This window comes from Aquarana catesbeiana, linkage group LG01, assembly GCF_042186555.1.
Source record: "Aquarana catesbeiana isolate 2022-GZ linkage group LG01, ASM4218655v1, whole genome shotgun sequence".
Lineage (NCBI taxonomy): Eukaryota > Metazoa > Chordata > Amphibia > Anura > Ranidae > Aquarana > Aquarana catesbeiana.
In genome coordinates, this window is record NC_133324.1 from 710,721,830 (window position 1) to 710,736,595 (window position 14,766).

Here is a 14,766-nt window from a genome sequence, read left to right on the forward strand (position 1 = left end):
ATAACGGGGGGCGGGGCCACCCGTGACCCCGCCACCCTCTGACGCACGGGACATGACGGGACTTCCCTGTGGCATTCCCCGTGACATCACAGGGAAGTCCCGTCAAGTCGCCGTGCGTCAGAGGGGGGTGGGGTCACCGGGTGTCCCCGCCCCCGTTATTTAAGAACCATCAGAAGAGGAGACGCGTCACACAGCAGGAGCCTCCCTCCATGCCAGCATGGGTTCGGAGCGGCCCGGAGAAGAAAAAGAAGAAGAGAAGATGAAGAAAAAGATGAAGAAGAGAAGACGATGAAGAAGAGAAGAAGATAAAGAAGAGAAGAAGATAAAGAAGAGAAGAGCGGGAGCCTCCCCCCATGCCATGGGTGCGGAGCGGCCCGAGGAGAAGAAGAAGATAGAAGACGCTGCGGAGGAGATGCTGGACGAGAACACCGGAGGAAGAACCAGAAGAGCCAGAAGAACAAGATGAAGGAAGATAGAAGAAAGAAGAAGCATTTAAATAAAGGAATTGTCAAAAACTGTCTCTTGTCATTTTTAACATTTTTGACAGTTTTTTAGTGAAATGGTAGGGTAAGTACCCCCTTACCATTTCACACAGGGGGGGCCGGGATCTGGGGGTCCCCTTGTTAAAGGGGGCTTCCAGATTCCGATAAGCCCCCCGCCCACAGACCCCCATAACCACCGGCCAGGGTTGTGGCGATGAGGCCCTTGTCCTCATCAACATGGGGACAAGGTGTTTTGGGGGGGTACCCCAAAGCACCCTCCCAATGTTGAGGGCATGTGTCCTAGTACGGTTCAGGAGGGGGGCGCTCTCTCATCCCCCCTCTTTTCCTGCGGCCTGCCAGGTTGCGTGCTCGGATAAGGGTCTGGTATGGATTTTTGGGGGGACCCCACGACGTTTTTTTTTTACATTTTGGCACGGGGTTCCCCTTAAAATCCATACCAGACCCTTCAGGTCTGGTATGGATTTTAAGGGGAACCCCGTGCCAAAATGTAAAAAAAAAAATGACGTGGGGATCCCCCTAAATTCCATACCAGACCCTTCAGGTCTGGTATGGAATTTAGGGGGATCCCCACGTCATTTTTTAAAAAATTTTGGCCGGGGTTCCCCTTAATATCCATACCAGACCTGCAGGGCCTGGTATGGAATTTAGGGTGACCCCACGTCATTTTTTTTTTTTTTAATTTGGTTTGGGGTTCCCCTGTGGGGAATTCCCATGCCGTTTTTATCAATTAACTTTTATGCGTATTGTCAGACCGGCAATGAAATAGCCGTGAGTAGTTTTAAATAACTTTTTTCCTTTGAAATGTCATTTTGCTGTCAGACTGTTCTAAACACGGGAAACATGCGCCCCTTTACAGGCATACTATAGACACCCCCAACTATGAAATTTAAAGGGATATTACACTTTTATTGTTTGACTTTAAGCATTATTAAAATCACTGCTCTTGAAAAAACGTCAGTTTTTCAAACTTTTTTGCATTGATCCATGTCCCCTGGGGCAGGACCCAGGTCCCCAAACACTTTTTATGACAATAACTTGCATATAAGCCTTTAAAATTAGCACTTTTGATTATTCATGTTCGTGTCCCATAGACTTTAACGGTGTTTGAACAAACTTTTTTCCTGTTCGCATGTTCTGGTGCGAACCGAACAGCGGGGTGTTCGGCTCATCCCTACTAGTGATATCTGTCAGGGAATGCTAAAGATGCTGGGTACACACACAACACTGTCCCAAAAACAAGCAAAAAAAAAGAAACACTTCAAATCAGAGAAAAGGTTTTGAGTTTAAAAAAAAAAAATTAAAAAAATGAAAAAAAAAAAAAATCCATCTTGTATGTACCATAAACTCTTCTTTTTGGGGTTTAGGTCCCTCAACCCCATTCATAGAGCTTTAACAAAAGCCAAATATTAACACAAATTATATACACCTTTAAATATAATTTATAAAGGAAGCCTTATTTACAATAAAACAAAAGCATTAAATAATGCAAAAAATTAGAGAACCTCCGCCCTCAGGATCAAGCAAGGGTTGCAGCCTCCCCTAATAGACTCCCCTAAGGGGCTATGTTAAATGGTAAGAAAAGGATGGGGTAAATGGCGCTACCCTAGACTGGAGAGGGGTATCCCAATCCCTTAATATATAACAATAGTGCACCACCCAAAAACTGATGTGCTCTAGTAGTGATAGTGTAATGCCCCGTACACACGGTCGGACTTTGTTCGGACATTCCGACAACAAAATCCTAGGATTTTTTCCAAAGGATGTTGGCTCAAACTTGTCTTGCATACACACGGTCACACATAGTTGTCGGAAAATCCGATCGTTCTGAACGCGGTGACGTAAAACACGTACGTCGGGACTATAAACGGGGCAGTAGCCAATAGCTTTCATCTCTTTATTTATTCTGAGCATGCGTGGCACTTTGTCCGTCGGATTTGTGTACACACGATCGGAATTTCCGACAACGGATTTTGTTGTCAGAAAATTTTATCTCCTGCTCTCCAACTTTGTGTGTCGGAAAATCCGATGGAGCCCACACACGGTCGGAATTTCCGACAACACGCTCCGATCGGACATTTTCCATCGGAAAATCCGACCGTGTGTACGGGGCATTATTTGTTAAAATCACATATCCGCCGTATAATATGATACAAAGTGCAATGATACACACACCAAAAAACCCTTTCCTTGGAACTTTGACTAGATGGATAATCCTTAATGTCCAACACAAATACCAGAGTTGTCAAGCAACTCAGGTCCAAGCGCTCATGGAATAAACCAAGATAGAAAAAGTCCAATTAAACTAATTAAAAGCTGCTGTTATAAAAACAAGAAAACAATAATACCGCACAATATACTCTCTTATAAGAAGGAAGTATTAACAGCGCTAATACTGAGCTTTAATTGTGTAATATATAAACTCACAAGAAGGTGAGCACATGAGACATGGAGGTAGATGTTCATAAAACATATGAAAAATATATCTATAGGTATATATATATATACGCGGTGATGTGGTGATGGTCCAGTTGCTGCACTCCAGAAGAAATATATTCTCTAATTACGATCACTGTCCTCTTCATGCAATGAACTATTTATGTTACTTTTGAGTCTATGCAGCTGACATAATCAGTGTGTTTTACATTGCTCTGTGTTTTTTATGAACTATCTATTTGGGACTGTGGGATCTTATACATAGCATTGGACTCTTTATATATATATACCTATAGATATATTTTTAATATGTTTTATGAACATCTACCTCATGTCTACGCTCACCTTCTTGTGAGTTTATATATTACACTGTTAACCACTTGCCGACCGCCTCACCTCTATATACGTGAGCAGAGCGGCACGGGCAGGCAAAATTACGTACCTGGTACGTGATTGCCTTCCCGCGGGCGGGGGGTCCTATCGGACCCCCCCCCGGTGCCATCGGCGGTCGGCATTTGGTTGGGAGCGATGAGAGACGAGGGGGAGACCATCCAATCGTGGCCCCCCCTCGCGATCGCTCCCAGCCAATGAGAAACATCCCCTGCCTCTGTATAGTACACAGAGGCAGAGGATGTGATGTCATCTCTCCTCGGCTGGGCAGTTTCCGTTCCAGCGCCGAGGAGAGACGACATGTAAGTGCACCAACACTCACACACAACACAGTAGAACATGCCAGGCACACTAAACACCCCCGATCCCTCCCCGATCGCCCCCCCGATCCCCCCCCCAATCACCCCCCCGATCCCCCCCCCAATCACCCCCCCCAGTCACAAACTGACACCAAGCAGGTTTTTTTTTTTTTTTTTTTTCCTGATTACTGCATAGTGTCAGTTTGTGACAGTTACTGTGGTAGGACAGTGAGTGTTAGCCCCCTGTAGGTCTAGGGTACCCCCTAACCAAGTTTTAACCCCTTGATCACCCCCTGTCGCCAGTGTCGCTAAGCGATCATTTTTCTGATCGCTGTATTAGTGTCACTGGTGACGCTAGTTAGGAACGTAAATATTTAGGTTCGCTGTCAGCGTTTTATAGCGACAGGGACCCCCATATACTACCTAATAAATGTTTTAACCCCTTGATTGCCCCCTAGTTAACCCTTTCACCACTGATCACCGTATAACTGTTACGGGTGACGCTGGTTAGTTCGTTTATTTTTTATAGTGTCAGGGCACCCGCCGTTTATTACCGAATAAAGGTTTAGCCCCCTGATCGCCCGGCGGTGATATGCGTAGCCCCAGGCAGCGTCAGATTAGCGCCAGTACCGCAAACACCCACGCACGCACCGTACACGCACCGTACACCTCCCTTAGTGGTATAGTATCTGAACGCATCAATATCTGATCCGATCAGATCTATACTAGCGTCCCCAGCAGTTTAGGGCTCCCAAAAACGCAGTGTTAGCGGGATCAGCCCAGATACCTGCTAGCACCTGCGTTTTTCCCCTCCGCCCGGCCCAGCCCACCCAAGTGCAGTATCGATCGATCACTGTCACTTACAAAACACTAAACGCATAACTGCAGCGTTCGCAGAGTCAGGCCTGATCCCTGCGATCGCTAACAGTTTTCTTGGTAGCATTTTGGTGAAATGGCAAGCACCAGCCCCAGGCAGCGTCAGATTAGCGCCAGTACCGCTAACACCCACACACGCAGCATACGCCTCCCTTAGTGGTATAGTATCTGATCGGATCAATATCTGATCCGATCAGATCTATACTAGCTTCCCCAGCAGTTTAGGGTTCCCAAAAACGCAGTGTTAGCGGGATCAGCCCAGATACCTGCTAGCACCTGCGTTTTGCCCCTCCGCCCGGCCCAGCACAGCCCACCCAAGTGCAGTATAGATCGATCACTGTCACTTTTTTTTGTAGCGTTTTGGTGAACTGGCAAGCACCAGCGGCCTAGTACACCCCGGTCGTAGTCAAACCAGCACTGCAGTAACACTTGGTGACGTGGCGAGTCCCATAAGTGCAGTTCAAGCTGGTGAGGTGGCAAGCACAATTAGTGTCCCGCTGCCACCAAAAAGACAAACATAGGCCTGTCGTGCCCATAATGCCCTTCCTGCTGCATTCGCCAATCCTAATTGGGAACCCACCGCTTCTGCAGCGCCCGTACTTCCCCCATTCACATCCCCAACCAAATGCAGTCGGCTGCATGAGAGGCATTTATATGTCCTCCCGAGTACCCCTACCCAACAAACCCCCCCAAAAAAGATGTTGTGTCTGCAGCAAGCGTGGATATAGACGTGACACCCGCTATTATTCTCCCTCCTGTCCTGATAATCCTGGTCTTTGCATTGGTGAATGTTTTGAACGCTACCATTCACTAGTTGAGTATTAGCGTAGGGTACAGCATTGCACAGACTAGGCACACTATCACAGGGTCTCCCAAGATGCCATCGCATTTTGAGAGACCCGAACCTGGAACCGTTTACAGTTATAAAAGTTACAGTTACAAAAAAAAGTGTAAAAAAAAAAAAAAAAACACACAAACAAAAATAAAAAAAAAAATAGTTGTCGTTTTATTGTTCTCTCTCTCTCTCTCTATTCTCTCTCTATTGTTCTGCTCTTTTTTACTGTATTATATTCTGCAATGTTTTATTGTGATTATGTTTTATCATGTTTGCTTTTCAGGTATGCAATTTTTTATACTTTACCGTTTACTGTGCTTTATTGTTAACCATTTTTTTGTCTTCAGGTACGCCATTTACGACTTTGAGTGGTTATGCCAGAATGATGCCTGCAGGTTTAGGTATCATCTTGGTATCATTCTTTTTAGCCAGCGGTCGGCTTTCATGTAAAAGCAATCCTAGCGGCTAATTAGCCTCTAGACTGCTTTTACAAGCAGTGGGAGGGAATGCCCCCCCCCCACCGTCTTCCGTGTTTTTCTCTGGCTCTCCTGTCTCAACAGGGAACCTGAGAATGCAGCCGGTGATTCAGCCAGCTGACCATAGAGCTGATCAGAGACCAGAGTGGCTCCAAACATCTCTATGGCCTAAGAAACCGGAAGCTACGAGCATTTTATGACTTAGATTTCGCCGGATGTAAACAGCGCCATTGGCAAATTGGGGAAGCATTTTATCACACCGATCTTGGTGTGGTCAGATGCTTTGAGGGCAGAGGAGAGATCTAGGGTCTAATAGACCCCAATTTTTTCAAAAAAGAGTACCTGTCACTACCTATTGCTATCATAGGGGATATTTACATTCCCTGAGATAACAATAAAAATGATTTAAAAAAAAAAAAATGAAAGGAAAAGTTTAAAAATAAGATAAAAAAAAAAAAAAAAAAAAAAAAAGCACCCCTGTCCCCCCTGCTCTCGCGCTAAGGCGAACGCATGCGTCGGTCTGGCGTCAAATGTAAACAGCAATTGCACCATGCATGTGAGGTATCACCGCGAAGGTCAGATCGAGGGCAGTAATTTTAGCAGTAGACCTCCTCTGTAAATCTAAAGTGGTAACCTGTAAAGGCTTTTAAAAATGTATTAATTTTGTTGCCACTGCACGTTTGTGCGCAATTTTAAAGCATGTCATGTTTGGTATCCATGTACTCGGCCTAAGATAATCTTTTTTATTTCATGAAACATTTGGGCAATATAGTGTGTTTTAGTGCATTAAAATTTAAAAAAGTGTGTTTTTTCCACAAAAAATGCGTTTGAAAAATCGCTGCGCAATTACTGTGTGAAAAAAAAAAAATGAAACACCCACCATTTTAATCTGTAGGGCATTTGCTTTAAAATAATATATAATGTTTGGGGGTTCAAAGTAATTTTCTTGCAAAAAAAAATAATTTTTTCATGTAATCAAAAAGTGTCAGAAAGGGCTTTGTCTTCAAGTGGTTAGAAGAGTGGGTAATGTGTGACATAAGCTTCTAAATGTTGTGCATAAAATGCCAGGACAGTTCAAACCCCCCCAAATGACCCCATTTTGGAAAGTAGACACCCCAAGCTATTTGCTGAGAGTCATGTCGAGTCCATGGAATATTTTATATTGTGACACAAGTTTCGGGAAAGAGACAAATTTTTTTTTTTTTTTGCACAAAGTTGTCACTAAATGTTATATTGCTCAAACATGCCATGGGGATTTGTGAAATTACACCCCAAAATAAATTCTGTTGCTTCTCCTGAGTACGGGGATACCACATGTGTGGGACTTTTTGGGAGCCTAGCCGCGCACGGGACCCCGAAAACCAAGCACCGCCTTCAGGCTTTCTAAGGCCGTAAATTTTTGATTTCACTCTTCACTGCCTATCACAGTTTCGGAGGCCATGGAATGCCCAGGTGGCACAAACCCCCCCAAATGACCCAATTTTGGAAAGTAGACACCCCAAGCTATTTGCTGAGAGGTATAGTGAGTATTTTGCAGACCTCACTTTTTGTCACAAAGTTTTGAAAATTGAAAAAAGAAAAAAAAAAAAAAAAAATTTTCTGGTCTTTCTTCATTTTCAAAAACAAATGAGAGCTGCAAAATACTCACCATGCCTCTCAGCAAATAGCTTGGGGTGTCTACTTTCCAAAATGGGGTCATTTGGGGGGGGGTTTGTGCCATCTTGGCATTTTATGGCCTTCAAAACTGTGATAGGTAGTGAGGAGTGAAATCAAAAATGTATGCCCTTAGAAATCCTGAAGGCGGTGATTGGTTTTCGGGGCCCCGTACGCGCCTAGGCTCCCAAAAAGTGCCACACATGTGGTATCCCCGTACTCAGGAGAAGCAGCTGAATGTATTTTGGGGTGCAATTCCACATATGCCCATGGCCTGTGTGAGCAATATATCATTTAGTGACAACTTTTTGTAAATTTTTTTTTTTTTTTTTTTTTTGTCATTATTCAATCACTTGGGACAAAAAAAATAAATATTCAATGGGCTCAACATGCCTCTCAGCAATTTCCTTGGGGTGTCTACTTTCCAAAATGGGGTCATTTGTGGGGGTCTTGTACTGCCCTGCCATTTTAGCACCTCAAGAAATGACATAGGCAGTCATAAACTAAAAGCTGTGTAAATTCCAGAAAATGTACCCTAGTTTGTAGACGCTATAACTTTTGCGCAAACCAATAAATATACGCTTATTGACATTTTTTTTACCAAAGACATGTGGCCGAATACATTTTGGCCTAAATGTATGACTAAAATTTAGTTTATTGGATTTTTTTTATAACAAAAAGTAAAAAATATTTTTTTTTTCAAAATTTTCAGTCTTTTTCCGTTTATAGCGCAAAAAATAAAAACGGCAGAGGTGATCAAATACCATCAAAAGAAAGCTCTATTTGTGGGAAGAAAAGGATGCAAATTTCGTTTGGGTACAGCATTGCATGACCGCACAATTAGCAGTTAAAGCGACGCAGTGCCGAATTGTAAAAAGTGCTCTGGTCAGGAAGGGGGTAAATCCTTCCGGGGCTGAAGTGGTTAAAGCTCAGTATTAGTGCTGTTAATACTTCCTTCTTATAAGATAGTATATCGTGCTGAATCCTAAATGTCCAAAGAATAACTATAGTCCATCTGTGATACAGTAGCACCAAAAAAAAATAAAAATAAATAAATGTATATATATTGTAAATAAAAATATAAGCATTCAAAAAAAAAAAAAAAATATATATATATATATATATATATATATATATATATATATATATATATATATATATATATATATATATATATATATATAAAAAAAACACCAGTTCATCAATATGTGTATTGTCAAACGTTACACAAAATCCACCGTAGGAGAAAGGAATAATATAAAGACTGTCACCTTCAGCCAACATAATTGACCCTTACCATCAGTGTATGGGTTATACACATTAAATACATTCAAATAATGATATAAGCGATCCAACTTGAATAGCAATCCACTGCACATGTATTTCCAAAGAGATCCTTCTCCCAACAGGCAAATTGACAGACTGAAAAGACCCTTCCTCTCAGCAGGATATTAAACCAAGTGTGTTCCAAGGCTTAGGTAGTAGCTCAATCCTCATATAAATACATGGAGTAGAAAAAAAAGGAACACTCATTGCGCAGGCATCCAATCAAAGGGTATTTATTAAGCGAAAATAAAATAAACTCACATTTGGAAGGAGTTCAACAGGCATAAAGAAAGAAGAGACCAGCACTTCTAATCAACAATATGCCTGCCGCCCCTCCATCCGTCCGCGTCCTACGTCACACGTCCAGTAGCTCCACTCAACGTTTCATCATCAACGTGCGTCTTCAGGGGCGCCCCTGAAGAATCTGGTTGCTTCTTTCTTTATGCCTGTTGAACTCCTTCCAAATGTGAGTTTATTTTATTTTAATAGATACCGTTTGATTGGATGCCTGCACAATGAGCGTTCCTTTTTTCTACTCCATGTATTTATATGAGGATTGAGCTACTACCTGAGCCTTGGAACACACTTGGTTTAATATCCTGCTGAGAGGAAGGGTCTTTTCAGTTTGTCATTTTGCCTGTTTGGAGAAGGTTCTCTTTGGAAATACATGTGTAGTGGATTGCTATTCATGTTGTATCGCTTATGTCATCTTTTGAACGCATTTAATGTGTATAACCCATACACTGATGGTAAGGGTCAGTTATACTGGGTGAAGGTGACGGGCTCTATATTATTCCTCTTTCTCCTACGGTGGATTTTGATCACTAGACATCTCCTTCATGGTGGACATTGTTCTGATTGATTCTAATCTTTCTGCTTATACAGATGAACTTTTAATCATGATCTTGTCTTGTCTTTTTGGATATCTTTGGTTACATGACCACTAGAAATATAGATTTAGGTGGAATTTTTAGCCAAGAGCAGGTCACCAACACACAGGGCATGCACAGTTTAATGAAACAACTCAGACACATTATGGAGAAACAGCTAAGGGTCTGGTGGGATATTGCCACCTTAGAGATGTACATTAGTGAAAAGATGACCCTGAGAAGATTGCAGGTGGGATGTACACCCCAGTGACAGCATAGATGATGCAGTGCTTATGGGGGAATGGTACACATTCTTTAACAAATGTGAAGAAGATCTGCTTCAAAATATTATTAAAAGGAGACAGTTCAAACTGAAAGGTATAGAAACTAATATAGTGGAAATAAAGAATCTGCTATTACCTTTTGCCAGTCATAGAGAATATAAAGATAAAGAATTACAAGAAATCACCAAGAAATATGACAGTGAAATCCAGGTTAAAAAAAACAGAAAAAAATTAAAAGGGATGTCCTCGATTATAGGAATAATAAAGTCTACAAGTGGCAACTATTACTAGGGGATCATAATGATGAACTAAATGATACATTAATGGACAAAAGTCCTGAAGAAACAATTGGAGCTCGGGGGGTGGGGCTGATGGGTAATACACCCCAACAATCCACGTCAGCTAACCATAACATACGTATTCGGGACAGAGTAAAGACCTTCGAACTGGTACCCAGAAAGGTCTGAACAAAGAGGGGTCAATTATCAGGAACCTCCTGAATATAGAACCCCCTAATACCAATAGGTATAACATGTCTATGTTTAATAGGTTCTCACCAGGAGGAGGGGATACCAACAGGGCCCATACTCCCCATATAGGAGAGATTTCAGGGAAGATAGGGATTTTCCCAGGGAGGGCCAACAAGACAGACCCCCTGGGAGATGGAAGGCCCGTGTTCCCTACAGGAACCCCAGTTGGAGAGGGCAGAATGGGAACAGAGGAGGTGCCCAGAGAGGAGGTCATTGGAGAATGAGGGAAGATCAAGTCCCAATTGGCAACCAGGGATATGGAGAAGGTATGAATCCCAGGAATGGCCGGGACAACAAAGGAAGAGATATGGGACTGGTACAAAGTAATCTGGAAAGAGGAAACAGACAAGGGGAAGTAGAGGAGGTAGGAAGAAAAAGACGATGAGAGTACTAGGAAAAGGTATTAGTAATCTGAGTCATGTAAAATTTTCAGGTGAAGAGCTGAAGGTCCTTGATCTAGGACTAAAATTTGCCCCGGATAAAGCCTTAGACAAATTTGAGGTCTATATTAACCTCCAAAAGTTCATGAGGAAGCTCAACTTAAAGAAATATTTTGCCATGAATGTGGCTAATAGAATTATGGAAGACCCAGAGTATATACAAACTAGCCATAGAAATAACTATCTTAAATCCAAAGACACCAGGGAGCCAATGTTTAGGGACAGTCAAGAAGATGGTTGAAGATGATCTGAGAAATCTGGAGAAAAAGGATAAGAAAACCAAAAACATAGGAGAACCATTAAGGAATTGGGAAAAAAACATGAAGTGGTAATACACCCGGCAGACAAAGGGGAAGGACTGGTAATTTTGAATAAGAAGGATTACCAAGATGAGATGGAGAATCTACTAAGGGTCCAGGCGGCACCCAGGACCCTCCACAGACCAGCGAGAATTCGTACAAAAAGTTGACAGGAAATCCAAAAAAGAAATATGTGAAAAAAGTGAAGACATATGTTAAGAAAGGGAAGGACATGGGGATATTAAATACAAAAGAAGCTGAATATTTGGTCTCAAACTCTACTAAGAATCCAGTCATATATTAAACACCGAAGATCCACAAAAAGTTGGAAAAACCACCTGGTAGGCCCATCATTAGTGGGATCAATTTGTTTTTTTCACGACTAGGAGAGTACCTTGACAAATACCTCAAACCACTGGTGCAGCAGGGGAAATCATATCTACGTGATAGCTTGCAGCTTATTCAAGAACTCCAGAATATAAGGGGTGCAGATAAGTGGTTGCTAGCGACAATAGATGTTAATTCACTGTATACGAGCATTGTACAGATGGACTACTTGGAGTTGAGAAGGCACTACATGAGAACACGGGGATGAAACAACAACAGATTAGTTACATCCTCGAAGGCTTGAAACTCGCTATGGAGTGTAACTACTTCTGGTACAACAAGGATTATTTTGTACAAACAAAAGGGGTTGCTATGGGAGCTCGCTATGCGCCTAGTGTAGCAAACCTGTTCATGAATATGTGGGAGGAGGAGTATGTTTATAGGAAGAAGATCCCCCAAATCAAGATGTACAGAAGGTACATAGACAATTTGATCATACTTTGGGATGGCACGCCTGAAACATTCGAAAGGTTCCTTGAGGATTTGAATACAAACAGATACGGGATTATCTTTACGGGTAAATGGAACCATCAACAGGTTGTCTATCTGGAAATCTTCAAAGTAGGGGAAGCTTTATGTAACCATAATTCTTTAAGACAACTGACCGGAATGGGTACATATCTACTTCCAGTTGCCATAATCCAAAGTGGAAATGCAACATCCCGAAAGGCCAATTATTGAGGATACATAGGAACTTTGGTACACTTGAGGACTTTGAAGTACAGGCTGATGTCTTAATTCAAAGATTCCAAGAAAAGGGATATGTGCAGGATAATCTTGTCAAGCTCAAGCTAGAAATCATGAAAATGGATAGAAATATTCTAATTGACAAAAAAATCAGGATGAAGGATAATCAAATGGAGATGGCCTTCGTTACAGGGTTTAATAACCAATATAAAGCTTTCGAGCGCATTATGAAGAAGTACTGGCCCATCCTGAAAGAAGATCGTGTTCTATCCAAAATCCTGCCTGGAAAACCGAAATTTGTGTACAGGAAAGCGCCTACCCTCCGTAACTATCTAGTACATAATGTGGTCGATCCCTCAAAACCAGTCAAAATCTTTTCTGAAATGAAGGGCTTTTATAGGTGCCAAAGATGCTTGGCTTGTAGGGTTAGTAAAAAAACAGCCGAGAAAAAAGGAAATATTCAAATCTACTACTGATTATAAGGAGTGTCAGATTAAACAACTAATCACATGTCATAGTACCCATATTATTTACATCATTGAATACCCCTGTCACCTTCAGTACATGGGTAGAAATACTCGCCCCCTATTCGTAAGAATGCAGTAGCATATTAACAATATTAGAAATGGGTTCCCTAAGCACAATTTATCACAACACTTTGATGAAGTACATCAAAGAGACCCTACTGGACTAATTTTTTAAGGAATTGATACTATTAAAGATCATTGGAGAGGGGGGAACAAACAAACCATCATCTCAAGGAACAAAACAGGCTGGATATACCGGTTGGGGTCTCTTGCCCCTAAAGGCATCAATCTTGACCTAAATCTAAAGTGTTTCATAGCTAACCCATAACCTTGGTTTATGTGACCATCCAGTAGAAGAGTTCATCTCTGTACATTATTATCCTTTATTTACGTGGAAGGGGTCCCTTGGTGGGGGTATTGGATCTTCATAGGTATTGATGCACTCATAGTCATCTTATTGAGAGCAACCCCCACCCTCTTTTTTCCATGATTATATCACTTTACCCTCCTTGGGGTGGTTAGTACCCTATGTGACACAGATATAATTTATAGGGGTTATATATCTTTTCCAATTTCTTGGATGGAGTCTGGGCCTGATTTGGGGGCAAATATAGGCTGACCCTTAACTTTAGTCTAATGCCACAGAAGTGGTTCGCTTACAGGGTGCAGCCCACGAAATATAATGTTGTCAATGGGGCAGTACCTTCCTGGGCATCAATTTCCCTTTGATTGCTTTTCTATAGGGTGTAGCATACTCAGTGATGTCACATGTTTATTTGTTATTTTTTTTTATGTTAGTTAATTTTTTATTAACTTGTGGGGCCTTTTAACATGTTTAATATACTAGGCAGTGTCCGGATGACACCTGTGTGTATATTGCTTTACCCTACTTGGGTGGCTTTAGTTTAAAATATTTTTGCCCTCTTAGTCAATATTAAGTCTTATTGTGACATAAAATTGAATTCTCCTTGTATATGGAGGACTAGGGCCGTTAACCCTAAGGTTGCCCTAAGGAGTATATACTGTATCTTATTGCTAGTTTTTGTTTTAGCTTATACCTACTCCCAATTTGTATGGTTTACAAGCTAATATCTGGCTTTGCACGTACAATTATTCCCTTTGTGGGTTGCAGTACCCGTGTTTACCACTTGGGTTAATTTTTTTAATTAGTTATTCAGTGCATTTAGGCTAAGGATGAGCTCCTAATACATATAGGGCTTATCCGGTTTCAATATTTACTTATTCTTTTTGACTATGTTAAATATTAGTCTGGCAATACTATGACGTTTTTTATAAACTCTTGTGTGTTATTATGTAGGGGCAAGCGGAAATGCAGTGTTTTTTAATTTGTCATCACTAGGGGGACGCCACTACTATGTGTGTGATACTATCCCACTTTACTCTCTTTACCTATTAAGGCTGTATATGGGGAGGGATCTGTCCTCTAGCCATGGCAATGAATGTTGCATACTAAATAGCTTGTGGGGGGGGAACCCCCTCGGCCGCTCGCCTTATAAGCTGTGAGGTGTAGTAAGATGGTGCCACTTTTGAAAACGTCAATGACAAAATGCGTAAGGTGGAGCCACGCACTCACATCACTTCTGGTACGGTAGCAGGGAGCCTGGGACGCAGTTGGCGCGCACGCTGTGAGCCGGCCCCTGCATACATTGTATCAACCATAGATTGTAGCAGTTTTAAAGGGCATTTTACCCACTTGTTGGGAAGTTTGTCTTTTTGTTTTTACTATGATTTTTTAAATAAATTACCCTTTACTACACTATGGGAGCCCTGTTTATTCCCTATGAGGATCTATCCCTGGGATTTCACTGAATATCCTCTGGAAACCATGACTGGGAATTGTTGAATAGGAGATCATTTTGGATATCTTGGTTTGGTGGATTGGCTGGAGGAGCCATCAAGGGACATCATCCATGGTTATCTACATATGCCAA